Source organism: Neoarius graeffei, chromosome 9 (assembly GCF_027579695.1).
Source record: "Neoarius graeffei isolate fNeoGra1 chromosome 9, fNeoGra1.pri, whole genome shotgun sequence".
NCBI lineage: Eukaryota > Metazoa > Chordata > Actinopteri > Siluriformes > Ariidae > Neoarius > Neoarius graeffei.
Genome location: NC_083577.1, coordinates 4,093,047 through 4,111,681, shown reverse-complemented (window position 1 = coordinate 4,111,681; position 18,635 = coordinate 4,093,047).

The window sequence follows — 18,635 nt, the reverse complement described above, 5'->3', positions numbered from 1 at the left end:
AAGAACGTACTGGATTTCATTTTTACTCTGTGAAGCTCCCTCCTCCCAATTTTCCCATAGCATGTCCAGAATGCCACGCGGCTTACGCCCATATAATAATTCGAAGGGAGAAAACCCCATGGAGGCTTGCGGGACCTCTCGTACTGCAAACAACAGGGGCTCGAGCCACTTATCCCAATTACGCGCATCTTCACTTACGAATTTACGGATTATGTTTTTGAGTGTCTGGTTAAATCACTCTACTAAGCCATCCATTTGTGGATGATAGACACTGGTGCGGATAGACTTAATCCCCAGTAACCCATACAGCTCGCGCAGTGTGAGTGAAATAAACGAAGTGCCTTGGTCTGTCAGGATTTCTTTTGGAATCCTGACCCAGGAGATAAAGTGGAAGAGCGCTTCTGCAATACTGCGTGCTGAGATATTGCGGAGAGGCACTGATTCCGGATATTGCATTGCATAGTCCACTAGAACTAAAATAAAGCGATATCCACGTGCTGACCGCTCTAATGGCCCGATGAGATCCATCCCAATTCGCTCAAAAGGGGTCTCAATTAGAGGAAGAGGGCGCAAAGGTGCTTTTGGAGTGGCCACGGGATTTACTAATTGGCATTCACGGCATGCTGCACACCACTGACGGACATCCCCGTGAATCCCTGGCCAATAGAACCGGGCCATTATTTGGGCTAGTGTTTTATCTTGCCCCAAGTGTCCAGCCATGGGATTAAAGTGAGCCGCATGGAACACGAGTTCCCTACAGCTCTTTGGGATTAACAACTGGGTTATTTGTTCCTTGGTTTGAGTGTCCTGCATCACTCGGTACAATCTATCTTTAATAATGACAAAATAGGGGAAGGTCGGTGCTGCACTTGGCTGAAGAGTTTGACCATTGATTACTCTCACTTGGTCAAATGCATGCCTCAATCTTGTCTCACGACTGCTCTGACGGAAAATCCCCAAGGGAATCCCTGAGAGAGGGAGGAGGAGTGGGCTGCTCCTCACTCTGACACGGTGTTGATGTAAACGGCTCTGCGACAGTTTCTCCAGTCAACGCCACACCGAGATCTTCCTGTGACCTACTAGTGCAGGACCCACTGCGTGTTAAATATTCCATTAGGTTTTTAAATCCAGGGCCAATCAGTACCCAAAATCAACGAGTGGGTGAGACAGGGACTAACCACTGCCTTTATTCTATGCATTTGGCCCTAGAATAGAATTTGGACAGACACTAGAGGGTAATGGTAAACATCCCTGTGCACACACAACACTTTCACCGCTTGTGCTCCCCCCAATGCCTCACCTTGCACCAGGCGTTGGTGAATTGAGGTCTGATTACAACCGGAATCCACCAAAGCATGATATGTAGCCCCTTGAATACTCACTGGTATGCGATACGTTCCAACCCGATTGGGGGCGGTTTCTGGCACGTCGGGGATCCGGATTATAGCACCCACCTCCCTTGCGGAGCTCTGACCTTGGAGATGCTCCGATTCCCCACCGCGCCAGCACACCGGCCCAGGCTTTCCCTCTGCACTGGTGTTATGGGTGTCACTCACCTGAGGGGGAGACAACACAGACACAGGAGAGGGAGAGGGGAGGACACCACAGGTGCGATGGGCCAGCTGGGGAGGAGCCAGCCACCGTCTCCATGGCAGGGGAACAGGGTGGGGAGGGGGGCGAGAGACAGGGGGAGAAAAGAGAGAGAGAAGAGAAACGAGGGGAGACACCTTGTCTGCCTGCCGTAGGAGCCGCCTCCAGATGGTCCTCCACCAGCTCGATGGCTCGCTCCAGTGATGCCGGGTGATGACATTGGACCCATTCTGCCATTCCTTCCGGAAGTTGAAAGACAAACTGCTCCAGTGCCACCAGATCGATGATCTCGTCAGCGTCGTGGTTTTCCGCCCTCAGCCACCGCCAGCAGGTGTCCCAGAGTTGCTGGCCGAATGCAAATGGCCGGCCGACCTCCTCCAATGCCAGCGTCCAGAAGCGCTGGCGATGGTGCTCTGGAGAGTGGATGGCTTTCGTTAGGGCCACATAGACCAGCCGGCTGTCAGCAGAGAGCTGCTGCGCTGCGAATTGTGCCTCGCCAGTCAGGAGTGGGAGAAGGCGCACCGCGCGCTGCTCCAATGGCCACCCCCATGCCTCGGCTGCTTGCTCTAAAAGAGCAAGAAACGCTTCTGGATCATCCTGCGGTCCCACCTTCATGAGGGTGGTGGCAGTGGTGGTCGACACCCCTGCTGACGCAAGCAGGTGCCGGAACACCTGGCGATCTTCCTGCTGGGCTAGCATCAAGGCTTCAAAGCATTGCTCCTGCTCCTTTTGGAGGGCGATCAGCACTTGATGCTGGTTCTGCTGGGCGGTAGCGAGAGCAAGGATGAGCTCTTCGAATGGCGAGGACTCCATGGGGTGGTTCTCTTCTGTGCTACCGGGTTTCGGCACCACTGTAACACTTCCTGATGTGGGTGGAGCACAGAAGCACGGCAGATGAGAGTTGATGTTTTATACAAATACTTTTTATTCGGGCTTTTCAGCTTGCTTGCTTGCTTGCTTTCTTTCATCACTCACTCACACATGCATTGTGGTTGGGGAGAGAGCTCCCTTTCTCTGCTCTCTCTCTCCTTTTATGCTCCGTCCCTGTAACAAACAGACACACAAACATTAATTGACAGCAGGTGGAATGACTTAACCACTTACCTTCCCCAACCCCGCCCTCCATTCACAGACTGCTGCTTGGCCACGCCCCCGCTGCCACAGAAACATTTAAATGTCTTGGAATGGCCTAGTCCAGGGGTGTCCAAACTGATCCATAAAGGGCCGTGTGGCTGCAGGTTTTTATTCCAGCCATGCAGCAGCACACCTGATTTGGCTTATTCAATCAACTGACACACCCACCCTTTAATCAAAGGTGGGTGTGGCTGCAAGTATTTGACTGTGTGAAGACAGTTCAGTTGATTGAATGAGCCAGGTCAGGTGTGCTGCTGCATGGCTGGAATGAAAACCTGCAGCCACACGGCCCTTTATGGATCAGTTTGGACACCCCTGGCCTAGTCAAAGCCCAAACCTCAGTCCAATTGAGAATCTGTGGCATAACTTGAAGATTGCTGTACACCAACGCAACTTGAAGGAGTTGGAGCAGTTTTGCCTTGAGGAATGGGCAAAAATCCCAGTGGCTAGATGTGCTAAGCTAATAGAGACATACCCCAAGAGACTTGCAGCTGTAATTGCAGCAAAAGGTGGCTCTACAAAGTATTGACTTTGGGGGGATGAATACCTATGCACACTCCAGATTTCTGTTTTTTCATCTTAATTATTGTTTGTGTCACCAAAAATAAAATTGCACCTTTAAAGTGGTCGGCATGTTGTGTAAATCAAATGATGCTAACCCTCCAAAAATCCATTTTAATTCCAGCTTGTAATGCAACAAAACAGGACAAACACCAAGGGGGATGAATACTTTTGCAAGACACTGCACTGTACATCTTCATAAATAACTGAATTAACAGTTTGTGAAATGTGAAGTATCTATCTATCTATCTATCTATCTATCTATCTATCTATCTATCTATCTATCTATCTATCTATCTATCCGATATGGCCAAATGTTTGTGGTTTGATTAGATAAAGATTAGATTAGATAAAACTTTATTGATCCCTTTTGGCGGGTTCTCTCAGGGAAATTAAAATTCCAGCAGCATCATTTCAGGATAAACAGAAAATAGAGAACTGACCATTACACTCATATGTGATTCTTCCCCAAACTGCAAACTGTTGCTCCAAATTTGGAAGCGCACAATCGTACATAATGTCTTTGTATGCTGCAGTATTACAATTTCCCTTCACTGGAACTGAAGGCTCCAAACCTGTTCCAGCACAACAATGCTCCTGTGCACAAAGCAAGCTCCATGAAGATATGGTTTACCAAAGCTAGTGAAGATGGAAGAACTCGAGTGTCCTGCACAAAGCCCTGACTGAACTCAACCCCACTGAACACCTTTGGGATGAACTGACTGAACCCCAGATATTACTCCTCACCAAGATCAGCAGCTGATCTCACTAATGCTCTTGTGGCTGAATGAACACAAATCCTCATAGCCATGCCCCAGAATCTAGTGGAAAGCCTTCCAGAAGAGAAGTGTGGAGGTTATTATATCTATCTATCTATCTATCTATCTATCTATCTAGCTAGCTAGCTAGCTAGCTAGCTAGCTATCTGTTAGGGGTGTAAGCCAATGTGAATACATTATTCAATACAATACAATAAGGGCAGCATGATGGTGTAGTGGTTAACACTGTCGCTTCACAACAAGAAGGTTCTGGGTTCAAGCCCAGCGGCTGGCGAGGGCCTTTCTGTGCGGAATTTGCATGTTCTCCCCGTGTCCGCGTGGGTTTCCTCCGGGTGCTCCGGTTTCCCCCACAGTCCAAAGACATGCGGTTAGGTTAACTGGTGACTCTAAATTGACCATAGGTGTGAATGGTTGTGTGTCGCCCTGTGATGATCTGGTGACTTGTCCAGGGTGTACCCCACCTCTCACCCATAGTCAGCTGGGATAGGATCCAGCTAGCCTGCAACCCTGCACAGGATAAGCGGCTACAGATAATGGATGGATCAATGAACAATACAAGAAATTTTTTATAATTTATGAATAAAAAAATGACTTATTTTCCGGGGCGGCACGGTGGTGTAGTGGTTAGCGCTGTCGCCTCACAGCAAAAAGGTCCGGGTTCGAACCCCGTGGCCGGCAAGGGCCTTTCTGTGCGGAGTTTGCATGTTCTCCCCGTGTCTGCGTGGGTTTCCTCCGGGTGCTCCGGTTTCCCCCACAGTCCAAAGACATGCAGGTTAGGTTAACTGGTGACTCTAAATTGAGCGTAGGTGTGAATATGAGTGTGAATGGTTGTGTGTGTCTATGTGTCAGCCCTGTGATGACCTGGCGACTTGTCCAGGGTGTACCCCGCCTTTCGCCTGTAGTCAGCTGGGATAGGCTCCAGCTTGCCTGCGACCCTGTAGAACACGATAAAGCGGCTAGAGATAATGAGATGAGATGAGATGAGACTTATTTTCCTAGCTAGCTAGTGATCAACATTCACACACAGGACACACCAGATAAAACGTGTAAATCTACCAGAATGAGAGTGAAGTCATCTATAATCAGAGATTTTTATCAGTAAATTAACTGTCTGATTTTTCACGTCTCATATTGAAGCATCATCTGCACACTGGCTCTGTGTGTGTGTGTAACCAGATCAGAAGTAGGTGTGTGTGGTGTGTGTGGTGTGTTTGCTGCTCAGTGAGCCCAAGCTGTTGATGACTCAGTGTGGAGGCAATGTGTTTGTTTTAATCAGCTGGCTTTTTGAAATGCACTTCACTTCTGTTTTTAATTTCAACAAAGTGCACGAGAAAATAAAGAGATACATCTCAGGAACACAACGGTCTAAATGCCAATATATTTTCCCACTAAAAGCTTTTTTTTTTTGCTCTTAATAATGCCCTCTGTTTATGGAAGTGCAAAGTAAATCAACAAAAAACTACAACATCGGGCTAATAATGAAGATAACAGTAACATATTAAAGGTCATAGGCAATGGTCCGAGGTGAAACGTAGAATATCAACTTTATTGTCTAGAAGAACAACCCAAAAAGCAAATTCAATCTTCCTTTTGTTTAATTTACACCCTAAAATTGAATAAAACAGTTAAAATATACTGTTTTGCCCAATTTCCAAAGGTTTGTTTACATCTCACTTATGCGCACTTTCACTGCCAGGGGACCGTCGTCGTGACGACATTCAAGCCAAACAGACCGGGAGCAGCTCTGTGTTTACCTGCGAACCGAGCACACGTGTACGGACTTTGGTCGTGAGAGGTTGTGTAAAATGTCTGAAAGCAAGAGCGATTTTGAAGTAGGAACTCTCCAAATTGAATATGGAGAGGTGAAACCATATATGTATGACCCTATGGCTGTTGTGAAGCAATCGGTGAATGTGGCTCACTGGTTTGACCGTGCAGCCTCGGAATCGGACAGCGACTCGGCCGACTCTGATCGCGGTGACCCCGGACCTCAACAAGACTCACGCCCAAACGATTTATCCTGGTAGTTATGATAAATTCCTACTTTTGTCGTAATACTAAATAAGAGCCCTTTTGAAGAATAATTAAACCGCCCTCCCTAGTGGATATAGGGAACGATTACTGGACAGTGCGCCGGTAGGCCACATTAGCCTGCCATCCGTGGCATTATACTATTTATAGCCGACTCTAAGCGAGGAAATATCCCTTTGTCTCATTTCCACAATGATTGTACAGGATCCCTCAGGATTCTTGACTTGTCAATTGCAAGCAAAAGTAAAAATGTTTACCTCCAATCTTCTCCTTTTTGCTTGAGTGTTGCTGCTCCGTTTCTTCTTTGACTGCTTGATTTTGTTTCACGCACACAATCCACTCTCTCCGCCTCGTCTCCTCTTCTGGAAAAAAACAATCCTCTGGCTTCAGGCACACAATCCACTCTCTCTGCCTCTTCTCCTCTTCCGGAAAAAAACAATCCTCTGGCTTCAGGCACACAATCCACTCTCTCCGCCTCATCTCCTCTTCCAGAAAAAGGTAAAAGCTTTTTCCTGAACCGGTCCCATTGCTACAGTTCACTGCACAACAATAAGGCATGGGTTTTTTTCTTTGGAAATTCCCGAATGCACGTCTGCACTCAAGCCAAACGGCAATGTAAGTAAACGGAAGTGGACTCAACTCAGGTGGTTTGTTTGGCTTAAATGATGTCACCTTCCGAGTGGCCACGAAAATAGCCGAACAGAAATTCGCCATGATCCGCACTAACTTATTTTAATTATTACTTATTAACAATACTTCTTGGGACCAGAAGAAAATTACAGAGGGTTTTTTAACATATAAAATTTCAAATGTGCATAAAATTAAAACCGTTGCCTATGAGTTTTAAATCATGATGAGTTTCAGAGTTCCTGGCAAGTAAATAAATAATAGAGCTGGGGTTATATTTGGACAAAAATCTGATTTAGAGACCTGAAAATAGAATCAATAAACTGGCATCTCACTGTAGAGAATGTATACGCTTAAAGAAAAGTCACATGACCTTCACATGTAAATAATCACATGATACACGTGTGAAATTTACACATGAGGTTTTACACACTTCACAAGCAGTGTATTTTGAAACGTGTTTTATTTTTACATGTTTTTTTTAACGTGATTCATTTCTTTGGACATAAATAAAATGCTTACACCTGATTGATTTATTTTCACATGATTTTTACAGGATTATTTTATTTTCTCATTTTTAAAGCATTTGGTTTTTCATGGCTTAAAGGTAGACTGCCTTTCAGATTTTTCAAGTGTAGATCATAAAAAGAATTTTCCCGACACCCAATTATTTTTGTTTAGTGACCAAAAGCTACTGAATTTGAAGCACAGACTTCCAATTTTATCAGGTTTTTTTAATAGAACAATTAATGACTTTGAAGCCACATGGCCCTAAATTCTCCGCTATTTTTTCCTGCTTCACCATGATGAAATACAAGATACTACATCATGCATGACGTGGTGGGCTTTCCCCATTCATGCAAGGCATTGTGGGATACAAATTTGAAACAGGAGAGAAAAATGGAGGATGTGAGTGTGCGAATGAAACGTGAAAGAGCGACTACAGTAACAGAAAGCGAGAAGAAAAGACGTTATGTTATATACGAAGGAAAGGAAACGCAGGACCAAACTAATAAATATGGGCGCTCAGCGAGCACCTCGGTGTGATCAGCTGTTCGTTTAGCGACAGAATGATGGAACTGTCAGTGCACGCTCAAAGGGAAACCTGTAGATGGCAGTATTGCGACACTGTGGATGCCAGCTGCCGTAAAACCCAAAAGAAGAAGAAGAAGGTAAACCTGCGCATGCGCACACGGACTTCCTCTGTCTGCTTGACTGCGCCAAGCGAGCGATTTCATGCACATTATTTGCTTTAATCCCCTCAAATTAAATAACTTCCCAGCCACAGAATGGCCTGATATTTTGTGAGATATTACAGAAATAAACATATATCACAATGACCACATTTCAGACGGAACTAAATTTCGCCGATTTTATGAAATCGAAAGGCCGTCTAGCTTTAATGTGATTCATTTCTTTTTGACATGCTAATTTTGCACCTGAAGGGCATGTGGTTCATTTATTTGATTCATTTGATTCATATGATTCATTTATTTTCCCTTGTGATTGCATGATGTGTTTACTCAAGTTCATCTGTGCAATATCAAGTTTCCAATTTCAATTTTGAAGTTTTTTGCCATTTACTTGATCACAATATATACATCATGATGAGTTATGAAATTCTGAGGCTCAGAGCCAACTCGACTTCCTATAATAAATTAAATAAGTACGGAAGTAAGATAGTAATAGAAATAAGGCATATAAGTAATTTTCACAACAGTGCAGTGCAATATGTGATATACAGTGTAAATAAAGTAATAATAAGTGCGGTATAAGACTGGTACAGTTTGGTGACTAGTGTCTACATGAGTTTCTTTAAAGTGGCTGATTGTGTGATGGAAGCATCCGTTCATTGTGATGAGTGTATTCCATTTTGTATGGGGTGTGTGCAAGTGTTCATGTCAGCAGTTCGGCAGCCTGATGGCTTGTGGTTAGAAAGTGTCTCTGAATCTGCTGGTTCAGTTCCGGATGTTCCTGGACCACTTAGTGTGAAAGGTCTGTAGCTGGGATGGCTGGGGTCAGAGAGGATCTGCTGTACCTTGCTCCTGCAGCACTGGCTGGAGAGGTCTTGGATGGCTGGCAGCTCAGTCCTGGTGATGTGTTGTGCTGATCTGATCACCCTCTGCAGAGCTGTGTGGTCGAGCGCAGTGCAGCTGCTGCACCAGGCTGTGATTTTGCCACTCAGGATACCTGTAGAAGTTGGTGAGTATCCTGGAGTCCATGTCAAACCTCTTCAGCCACCAGAGACAGAAGAGGTACTGCCTCGCTGCTTTCATAACTACATCTGTGTGGTGTGACCAGATCCTCACTGATATTGATGTCCAGGAATCTGAAGCAGCCAACTCTCTCCATTGCTGTTCCGTCGATGTGGATGGGGGCATGCCCATGATCTTTAGTCCTGACACCACAATGTCAGGGCTCTCACTTGTGCTCGATAGGCAGACTCATCTCTGTCTGTGATGCAGCCAATGATGGTGATGGTGGTAGAGCATCAAAGTCCTTCCCGTGCCAGGACCTGGTCTTCCCAGGCAGTGTCCTGTCCCAGTACTAACCAGGCATTTAGCGCATTGGGTGGCACCGATCTGCACTTCCATAGCCCACGGCCTCTCGCCAAAATATAGATAGGATTACAGTGGGGGCACTACGAGTTGGCCTAGTGGTTAGCGTGTCTGCCTCTTGACTGGGAGATCGCAAGTTCTACTCATGGTTGGATCATACCAGAGACAATCATAAAAAATGGTACCTACTACCATCTGGCAAAGCATGCTGCAATACAGATGTGAGTGGGGAAGTCAAACTCTCGCAGTTACCAGAGGACCCGCCCCCCACTGTAACCCTAGCTGTATAGGCGAGAGGCCAGGGCCTATGGAAATGGAGCTCAGCGCTGCACCCATACACCTTAAAGAGTTGGTTAGTACTGGGACAGGAGACCGCTTGTGAAGACCAGGTTCTGGTGTGAGAGGGACTTTAACAGTGGGGGGGCTGGTCCTCTGGTAACCATGAGAGTTTGACTCCCTACTCGCATCAGGATTGCAGTGTGCCTCACCAGATGGCAGTAGTAGGTACCATTTTGATAATGGTTTTTGGTATGATCCAACCATGAATAGAACTCACAATCTCCTGGTTGAGAGGTGGACATGCTAATCACGAGGCCAGCTCATGGTGGTGGTAGAACATAACATGGTTTCACAAACATGGAAAGAGCTTCTGATAACATGTAAAATGTATGTGACTTTTCCTAAAGGATACATTAATGCAGATATAATTTAGATATCCGACTGAAAGTGATCGAGTAACTAATAAACTGGCAGCTCAATGTGTCAAAGGATTTCAGCTAGTCCAGATAGTGACAATATTCTTTATTCAAAGTTTTTAAAGTTAATTTTAAACCTTCACCTAAATTCAGTTCAAGTCAATCTATCAAGATGTTCAGTGTCTTAAGTTTGCTTCTTCAGTTTGTCTTGGTTAATGTAGCTATCAAGTAGGAGAACATTACAGGCTCCAGATTATCATCACACACTTGATGAGTCGTTCAGTATCTCACATGGTTTCTTATGTGGTTTCTGTTTTGTTCTGACACACATAAAAATGCACAAGAGAACATCACAAAGCTAAAACAAAGTCAAAATAGTAATCATTATTGTTCTTAGTGTGTAGTTTGTTGAAACTCATGATGAGATGTGATCTAACCAACAGTGGTGGAAATGAAGTACTCAGATCCTTGATTTAAAGGGCTGATGACACGAACATGACTCTATGCAATTTCTTAAATAAACTATACAACATGGCAAACATGTTAGATTTCTGTTATAATTACGTGAAAAGAAGCTGTTGTTACGCGAATATCCAATTTTTAGTTGCACAGCGTAAGAAAACTGGGTCCGTGGCTCGCGGCCATGTTGTGACGTCAGCGGAAGAACACGCTGTGGTTCACTGGCTGTCTACTCAATGGAAATGGCGCATGAAAACACCGGTGAACTCTCTAGCTCTTCCTCTTCTGGGAGTCTAGAATTGTGTTGTGAGTGGGATAGATCGGAAGAATCAAGTGATGACGAACACGGGTGCATCCAACCGTACAGGTTTGAACCTGTTACTGTGCAATCTGAGAGCGACTCCGACCCCGAGATGGACAGCGGACAGGCAGACAGCCCAGCATTGAACACCACAAGGTTGGATAACAAGAATTGGTAGGTCAACCCGTATTTGTTCCAAATGTTACGGAATCAATATTTTAATATTGTGTATTGTTGTCTTGCATGTGTAAACACTGCTTATATCATGTAAGCCATATGCTACACTGAATACATAGTTCCTAATGGAGCATGCAAACGGCTAACATAATAAGCTTACGACTATGCCTGATCCGTGATACATTTAGGATAATATTGGCAGGCACGTCTTCTAGTTTATGGCTTCTTAGTTTTATCCTTGAATGAAGCAAAATATTTGATAACCTACATCAGCATAAGCAAATGACAATCTGTAGCCTACTTGTCTGGCTAAGTTAGCTTTCCCTCAGTGTTTGCTTTGAGAAACAAGCTTTCACAAGCAAATACATGACTGATATCACGCCGACTTTATGATTACATTTATGATTATCATGAATGTGTACTCTATGATGTGTACTCTATGAGCGCTCTGGAGCGAGTCACTTCCAAGATGGCCGTGCAGACCACAGTGTTGCTATTTTTAGCATCATGTCGGAGCACTCTATAGCTCTACGTACCTTTATCTTATGTCGTTTCTCAACACATGTTCTGACAGTTGGACTGTCTTTGGAGGAGTCGCCTTGTCCCAGGCGACTGCTGGATCCGGCATAGCTACTAGTAGACCCCCTCCGGAATACTGTAGGCACTGCTGATGGTAGCAGCACATGTTTGTGCTGAACTGAACACCCAAGAGATTCTTTTAAGCTGGGAAGGGTGTCAAAACAATCCAAATCGAAGTGTTCAGAGCACAGGACAGATGTTGGTGAGGGCTCCCACTTGTCACGAGTGCGCCTGACTTGCTTCACCCACTTCGCATGCAGCTCGGGATCTCTGGGAAACTTGAATAAACTTACCCCATCCTTGTGGGTTTTGGAGCAAAAGCCGGCAACACAACGCGAAGGCATAATAACTATATATATATTATAATAATGTATAATAATAATAATAATAATAATAATAATAATAATGATAAACTGAACACCTCTCACATCAACAACAAACTGGTAAGTGAGGAGGAAGATTCTTTCGCTGACGTCATATAGCCCCTCCTCCTCTTTCGTCTCCTGGGTGCTGCAGCCCCGTCAAATTTGCCCAAATAGCCGCGTTTTTTATCATAACTTGTAAAATAGGCGCCTTCGTGAATTAATATATGGGTCATTGGGAATTACTTTTTATGTTATAAAACATCGCCAAAGATGTCAAAAACATGTCATCAGCACTTTAATTAAAAGTGTTAATACCACACTATGAAAATACTCCATTACAAGTAAAAAAAAGAAGAAGTCCTGCATTCAAAACCTTACCTCAGTAAATGTATGTCGCCGAAGTATTATCAGTAAAATGTACTTGAAAAGTACAAGTAAAATAAAGTACTCATGCAGTAAAATGGCCCCTGTCAGTGTTTTACTGTGATATATGATGTTTTTTGGATTAATATTACTTGTGCATTAATGTGTATTTTGCATTCTATTGCTGTACTTGTTAACTGTTGAGCAAATTTTAACGACTTTTTATTGGTCTACTCTTGGGTAGTTTAAACTCCAACAAAGCATCATATTCAATAAGATCATCATATATTTGTAGCATTGTTGTCCTGTCGGAACCACATATCACATACTTTCATGAGTGCAGAAAACCAGCTGGTTTCATCTTTGTGACAATGCATTTTCCAGCTAAACCAAGAGGGTTATTTAACAATTCAGAGACAAAGTGGAGATTATTATTCACCGATATTCACTGAGCCTGAGGCGGATAATTGTTTTAGCATAAATACACAGGTAATTATTTCAAAACTAAAAAATTAATTTAAAAAAATAATTTATTTAAAACATCAAAAGCAGTATGTAAATGTAATAACTTTGCGGTGCAGACTTGTGTCACTTATCTACACCGAGTCACATAAAATATTTTGTTTTGAAATTCTCATCTCATCTCATTATCTCTAGCCGCTTTATCCTTCTACAGGGTTGCAGGCAAGCTGGAGCCTATCCCAGCTGACTATGGGCGAAAGGCGGGGTACACCCTGGACAAGTCGCCAGGTCATCACAGGGCTGACACATAGACACAGACAACCATTCACACCTACGCTCAATTTAGAGTCACCAGTTAACCTAACCTGCATGTCTTTGGACTGTGGGGGAAACCGGAGCACCCGGAGGAAACCCACGCGGACACGGGGAGAACATGCAAACTCCACACAGAAAGGCCCTCGCCGGCCCCGGGGCTCGAACCCAGGACCTTCTTGCTGTGAGGCGACAGCGCCAACCACTACACCACCGTGCCGCCCCTTGTTTTGAAATTGATAAAATAAATCCCAACTCCACCTTCCCTTTGAATAGTTTTAGACCAAACTTTGGAGCATCTTTAGTGCTTTTAGGAACAGTGTTTTCTTTCATCATGTATAATTCTTCCTCACTTGTGGTGATGAAGCAATTGGCCGCCATTCTGCTGAATCACTCGAGGTGATTGTTAAGAAATAGTCTGAATCTCTCGACCAATCAGTGTACATGATTTTCTAGAATCACCTGCGTATATATACTAATAAAGTTTATTTAGCTTAAGAAGTGGGACAATTTTCTCAACCCCCAAAGGAACACTTAATCCTTTAGTTTATCACAAACGTTCAGAATCACTAGATTTGAAGATACACGGTTTCTACTGGACAGGAAGGGAGTGAAAAAAATTTAATCTGAAAAGAAACTACTAGCTAAAGCTCTCAGACTAATATTTGTCTCTGTGATAGAGTGGAGTAGAAGTATCTTCTTCCTGCTGATCCAGCACTGTTGCCAGATCAGGGTGCATGTGGACCCTGTTGATCCACAAGTCATATTAATTGGAGCATAGTTTTACATCGGATGCCCTTCCTGCCACAACCCTCCCATTCCTGAGCTTGGAAAACAACCATTCACACACACGGGCAATTTGGAGTCGCCAATAAGCCTAACTGCATGTCTTTGGACTGTGGGGGAAACCGGAGCACCCGGAAGAAACCCACACAAAAACAGGGAGAACATGCAAACTCCACACAGAAAGGTCTCCATCGGCCACTGGGCTCGAACCCAGAACCTTCTCGCTGTGAGGCAACAGTGCTAACCACTTCACCACTGTGCTGCCCAGTGGAATAGAAGTATAAAGTTGCATAAAATGGAAATACTCAAGTAAAGTCCAAGTACAGTGACTTGGTAACCGCAGCTTCAGTTATCCACAGTTTACCCCGGGCTGAAAATATTAAGCAGAGATGTCAGAATCCTGTTGATGAAAGAGAGAGAGCGAGATAGAGAGCATATTCATATAACTCTTATTACAGCATATTGTAAGAGTTGTTTTCTTTTATTATTAGTTAATTATTTTATTATTATTAGTTAATGTCATATTGGGCATGAACTCCGATGTACAATGAGTCTCGTTCAGCATATATTTGAAAATAAGTGCAGTTTGAGTGGGCTGCCTATCTCTGATTAAAGGGCGTAAGCATCCTTTCATGTAATAGAGAAAAATTTCATGACTGATACCCATTTTCGACCAACAGGGAATGGGTTCTGTTTGGACTTTGAACCTTTCAGAACATTTCGACCAAAAATAAATGGGTTCAGAACCTGAAAATTTGGTTCCCAGCTGGAACTGAAATATAGCTGTTTTTCCATGCAAACGGTGATGACATCATTGCACTGTCAGAAATAGGGGTACAGTAGGAGCCCATTTCTGTACCCCAAGGTACAATCTCCACTAATATACCTCTTAGGGCTCATTATTGGACCTCAAGGTAACTATTGCCGCTTTTCCACTACAAACGCGGCTGAGCCGTGCCGTGCTGAGTCGAGCTGAGTCGAGCTGAGCGGGGCTGTTGGAGTTGCATTTCGACTACAACCGCGCTGAACCGTGCTGGCTGGAAGTGGGTGGACACATTGGGTGGAGTTAGCGAAAGTGGGTGGACGTCACGTGATGTCGTTAAGCAGCGCAAACAGTGACATCAGTGACAGTGGCGGAACAAGTCAGAGCCGGGCCGGGGGCGGGGCAAATGACCGGGCCCTTTATTAAAGCTTATCATAACATCATTTTAGGCTACAAAATGTCCGCAACTGCGGTGTTTACCAATTTCAACACTACCGGGTGCAACTATGTTATTTAGTACATCAAGTCCTTCAAACGAACATGTAACTCAGAAACAAAAAACATTAGGATACTGTACATGGCTCATAATAAAACATCAATAGCCTATACTGCGCACATTATTTGAAGGGCATACGAATGAGCGCTCAGAGGTTGCAACGGTGACAGGAAGAGTCAGAAATAAAAGGAGGGCGGTGCAAACCTCACTGAATGCACTGTGTTTACCAATTTCAACACTACGGGGTGCAACTATGTTAGTTTGTACATTAAGTCCTTCAAACGAACATGTAACTCAGAAACAAAAAAACATTAGGCGACATACTGTACATGGCTCATAATAAAACATCAATAGCCTACTGCGCGCATTATTTGAAGGGCATACGACGAGCCTTGCGCTCCGCGAACTCGTCCACGATGCTCTGTATGTCACTGATTCAGTGAGCTTTTAAGCGGTAGTCTCACGACCCGAATAGTAAACAATAAACATGGAGGACATGGAGTCGTTAGTGTTGCTGGTCTTGGTGCTGTGGCTTGTTGTCACCGACAACGCGGACAGATACTGGCAAGAGCGTATAGATGAGGCGAGGCGCATAAGGCTTCAGAAATTCTCGTAATTCGTAATTATTCTCCTTCCGGGTTTGCGGTGTTTACAGATCCCAGCGCGCTCGCGGGGCGTGTGTGGGCATGTGAGGACACTCCTCCTCACCAATCAGTGCACAGGGGAGTGTCTGCTCACGCCCCCAGCCTCACTCGGCACGGCTTGGCTCGCTTCAGCCCCACTCCAAAACGGTGCGAGTTTTAGGGGCTAAGCAGGGCTGAAACGAGCTGAGTCGTGCCGGTTTTTGGTAGTCGAAACGCGAGCCGTGTCGGGCTGAAGTGAGCTGAAGCGAGCTGAAGTGAGCTGAAAAAGGGTAGTGGAAAAGGGCCATAAGTGTTCCTTTTTAGGGCCAAAACGGCACATATGTGTTCCTTATCAGTCTATAAAGGTATATATGCAGGATATAAATAAGCACCTTAGAGGGTACTGCCCCAGTGACAAGCCATTGTACCCCTAAAGGTACAATAATATACTTTATTTTCTGAGGGTGTAGGCATGTCATTAGTTTGGAGAGGAAGCAGAGTGCAGCAATGGAGAATGTAACAGAAAAGGATACATCTTCAGAAAAAAATGGACCAAAAACTAATATCTGCAATACCAGAACAAAAGCTTGCAGGTAATAAATGCACATTGCCGTCTTCCCACTACTGTTTACTCCTGTTGTGAATTGTGCAGCTTCTTCTTCGTTAGTGTTCTGCCTGATGGCAGGTCTGCTCTGACGGCTTCAGCCATCAAAGTTTCTCGGGAAGAATTACAGTAGTGGTTTCCCATTGCCTTCTACTGGATTATTATAAAGGTTTTCTCCTCTCAACTATTCACACACACATTCACACCAGTGGATAATTCTGAGTAGCCAGTTAACCTAACTGTATGTCTTTGGACTGTGGGGGAAACCGGAGCACCCAGAAGAAACCAACACTGACACGGGGAGAACATGCAAACCCCACATAGAAAGGCCCTTGCCGGCTGCTGGGCTCGAACGAGAACCTTCTTGCTGTGAGGCGACAGTGCTAACTCCGTTCATGACATATCTTTGAATGCCCTCCGTTCATGACATATCTTTGATTACAACGGCTCCGCTCAAAGCTGGTGAAAATGTGGCCTGGCTTGCTAACCGGCACCAAGGTTCAAAGAATCTTGAACAGAACCGGTTCAAGAACCCATTTCCCTGTTGGTTGAAAAGGGGTAGTAGAGAAGTACCAAAGGGTTGACTCAACGTCAGCGTCAGACTTGCAACGTTGAGGATGTTTCTAACCAGTAGATGGCGTTTTGAGCCATTTTTAACCCATAAAATGCAGATTTTTATAAAATTGTCAATATTAACACAAGTATAATGTGTTTTATCTCAGTACAGTCATGTTGTTTAGTTTACAGCTGAAAAAAAACCAGTCCTTGAGGAAATGTACTTAGTTACACTGAAAGCAGAATTGTACATTAGAAGCGATTCCGATGATAATATTGAACAAATTTGATTGTAATTTATCCATCCGTTATCTGTAGCCGCTTATCCTGTACAGGGTCACGGGCGAGCTGGATCCTATCCCAGCTGTCTATGGGTGAGAGGCGGGGTTCACCCTGGACAAGTTGCCAGATCATCGCAGGGCGACACACAACCATTCACACTCACATTCACACCTACGGTCAATTTAGAGTCACCAGTTAACCTAACCTGCATGTCTTTGTTATGTAAAATGTCATGCTCCTGTGCTTTCTGCTGCTGATTTCACTCGCCCTTTTAAGTTGGTGTTTACATTAGACCGTATCCGTCTCGTTTTCGTTGTGGATGCACTGTCCGTTCACATTAAAACACCGGGAAACGACTCCACAGGCGGAACAACTTGAATCCGCCAGGGCCCACGTATTCAATCCATTACGTATCTGATCCGGTGCTGTGTAAACATTGAGGAACGAGGATACGCTGTGCTGAGCTCTAGCTGACGTCGTCATTGGACAACGTCACTGTGACATCCACCTTCCTGATTCGCTGGCGTTGGTCATGCCACGTTGGTCATGTGTCGCGACTGCTGAAAAATGGCGCAGACTTTCACTTCCTGCTATTTGTCCCGAATCACTGCTCGTGCGCTTCACTCGCGCGCTCTGTGAGCTGCGCAGGGCCGGAGTGCGCACCCTCCAGAGGGCACTCGCTGTTCAGGGCGGAGTGATTTGGAGCGCAGGATGCCTGCGGAGCCGAGCGTATCCGTGTATTGGCATTGCTGTGTGCACGCGAATCGTGTATTGGCGTTGCTGTGTGCACGCGAATCGTTTTAAAAACGTTAATCTGATGATCCACTGATACGGTCTAATGTAAACACCACCTAAGTTGGAGGTGGATGCTAGTGGTGTAGGTGCTGGTGCAGTACTGCTGCAGGAGAACCTGGATGGAGTGGACCATCCAGTCTGCTATTTTTCATGCAAGTTTGACAAGAATCAGGTGAAGTATTCCACCATTGAACAGGAAGCCTTGGCTCTTTTACTGGCTCTCCAATATTTTGACGTGTATGTTGGATCCAGCCCTCTTCCTGTTAGGCTACATCCATACAACAACGGCAACGAGATTTTTTTTTTTAAATATCGCGTCCACATGGGCAACGGATCAGTAAAATATCAGGTACATATGGCAACGCAACGCTTGCTGAAAACGATGCAATACACATGCCACACCTCTACGTGCTCTGTAAGACGGTCTCATCGGAGACACCAGAACAATAGAAGAAGTAGGACGCATGCGCATAAACCCCTTCTTCTGTAGCATCAGCCACATAAAGTTTTGATTATTAATCAGTAGCGTAAAATAGTATGTAATGTCTTAGACACTTATTTATATTTCATATTAAAACGTCTATGTAAATTAATACATAGAAAGCCTGGCCAGGCGCTGAACGTTCTTCTGCCTTCACTTTAAGAGAAATTCAGGGCGAGCATGAGCCTAGGTTCTTCCCTGTCACTCACCCTGTCACTGTCACATGCACACACTTTCTCACTCCCGATCCTATGGAT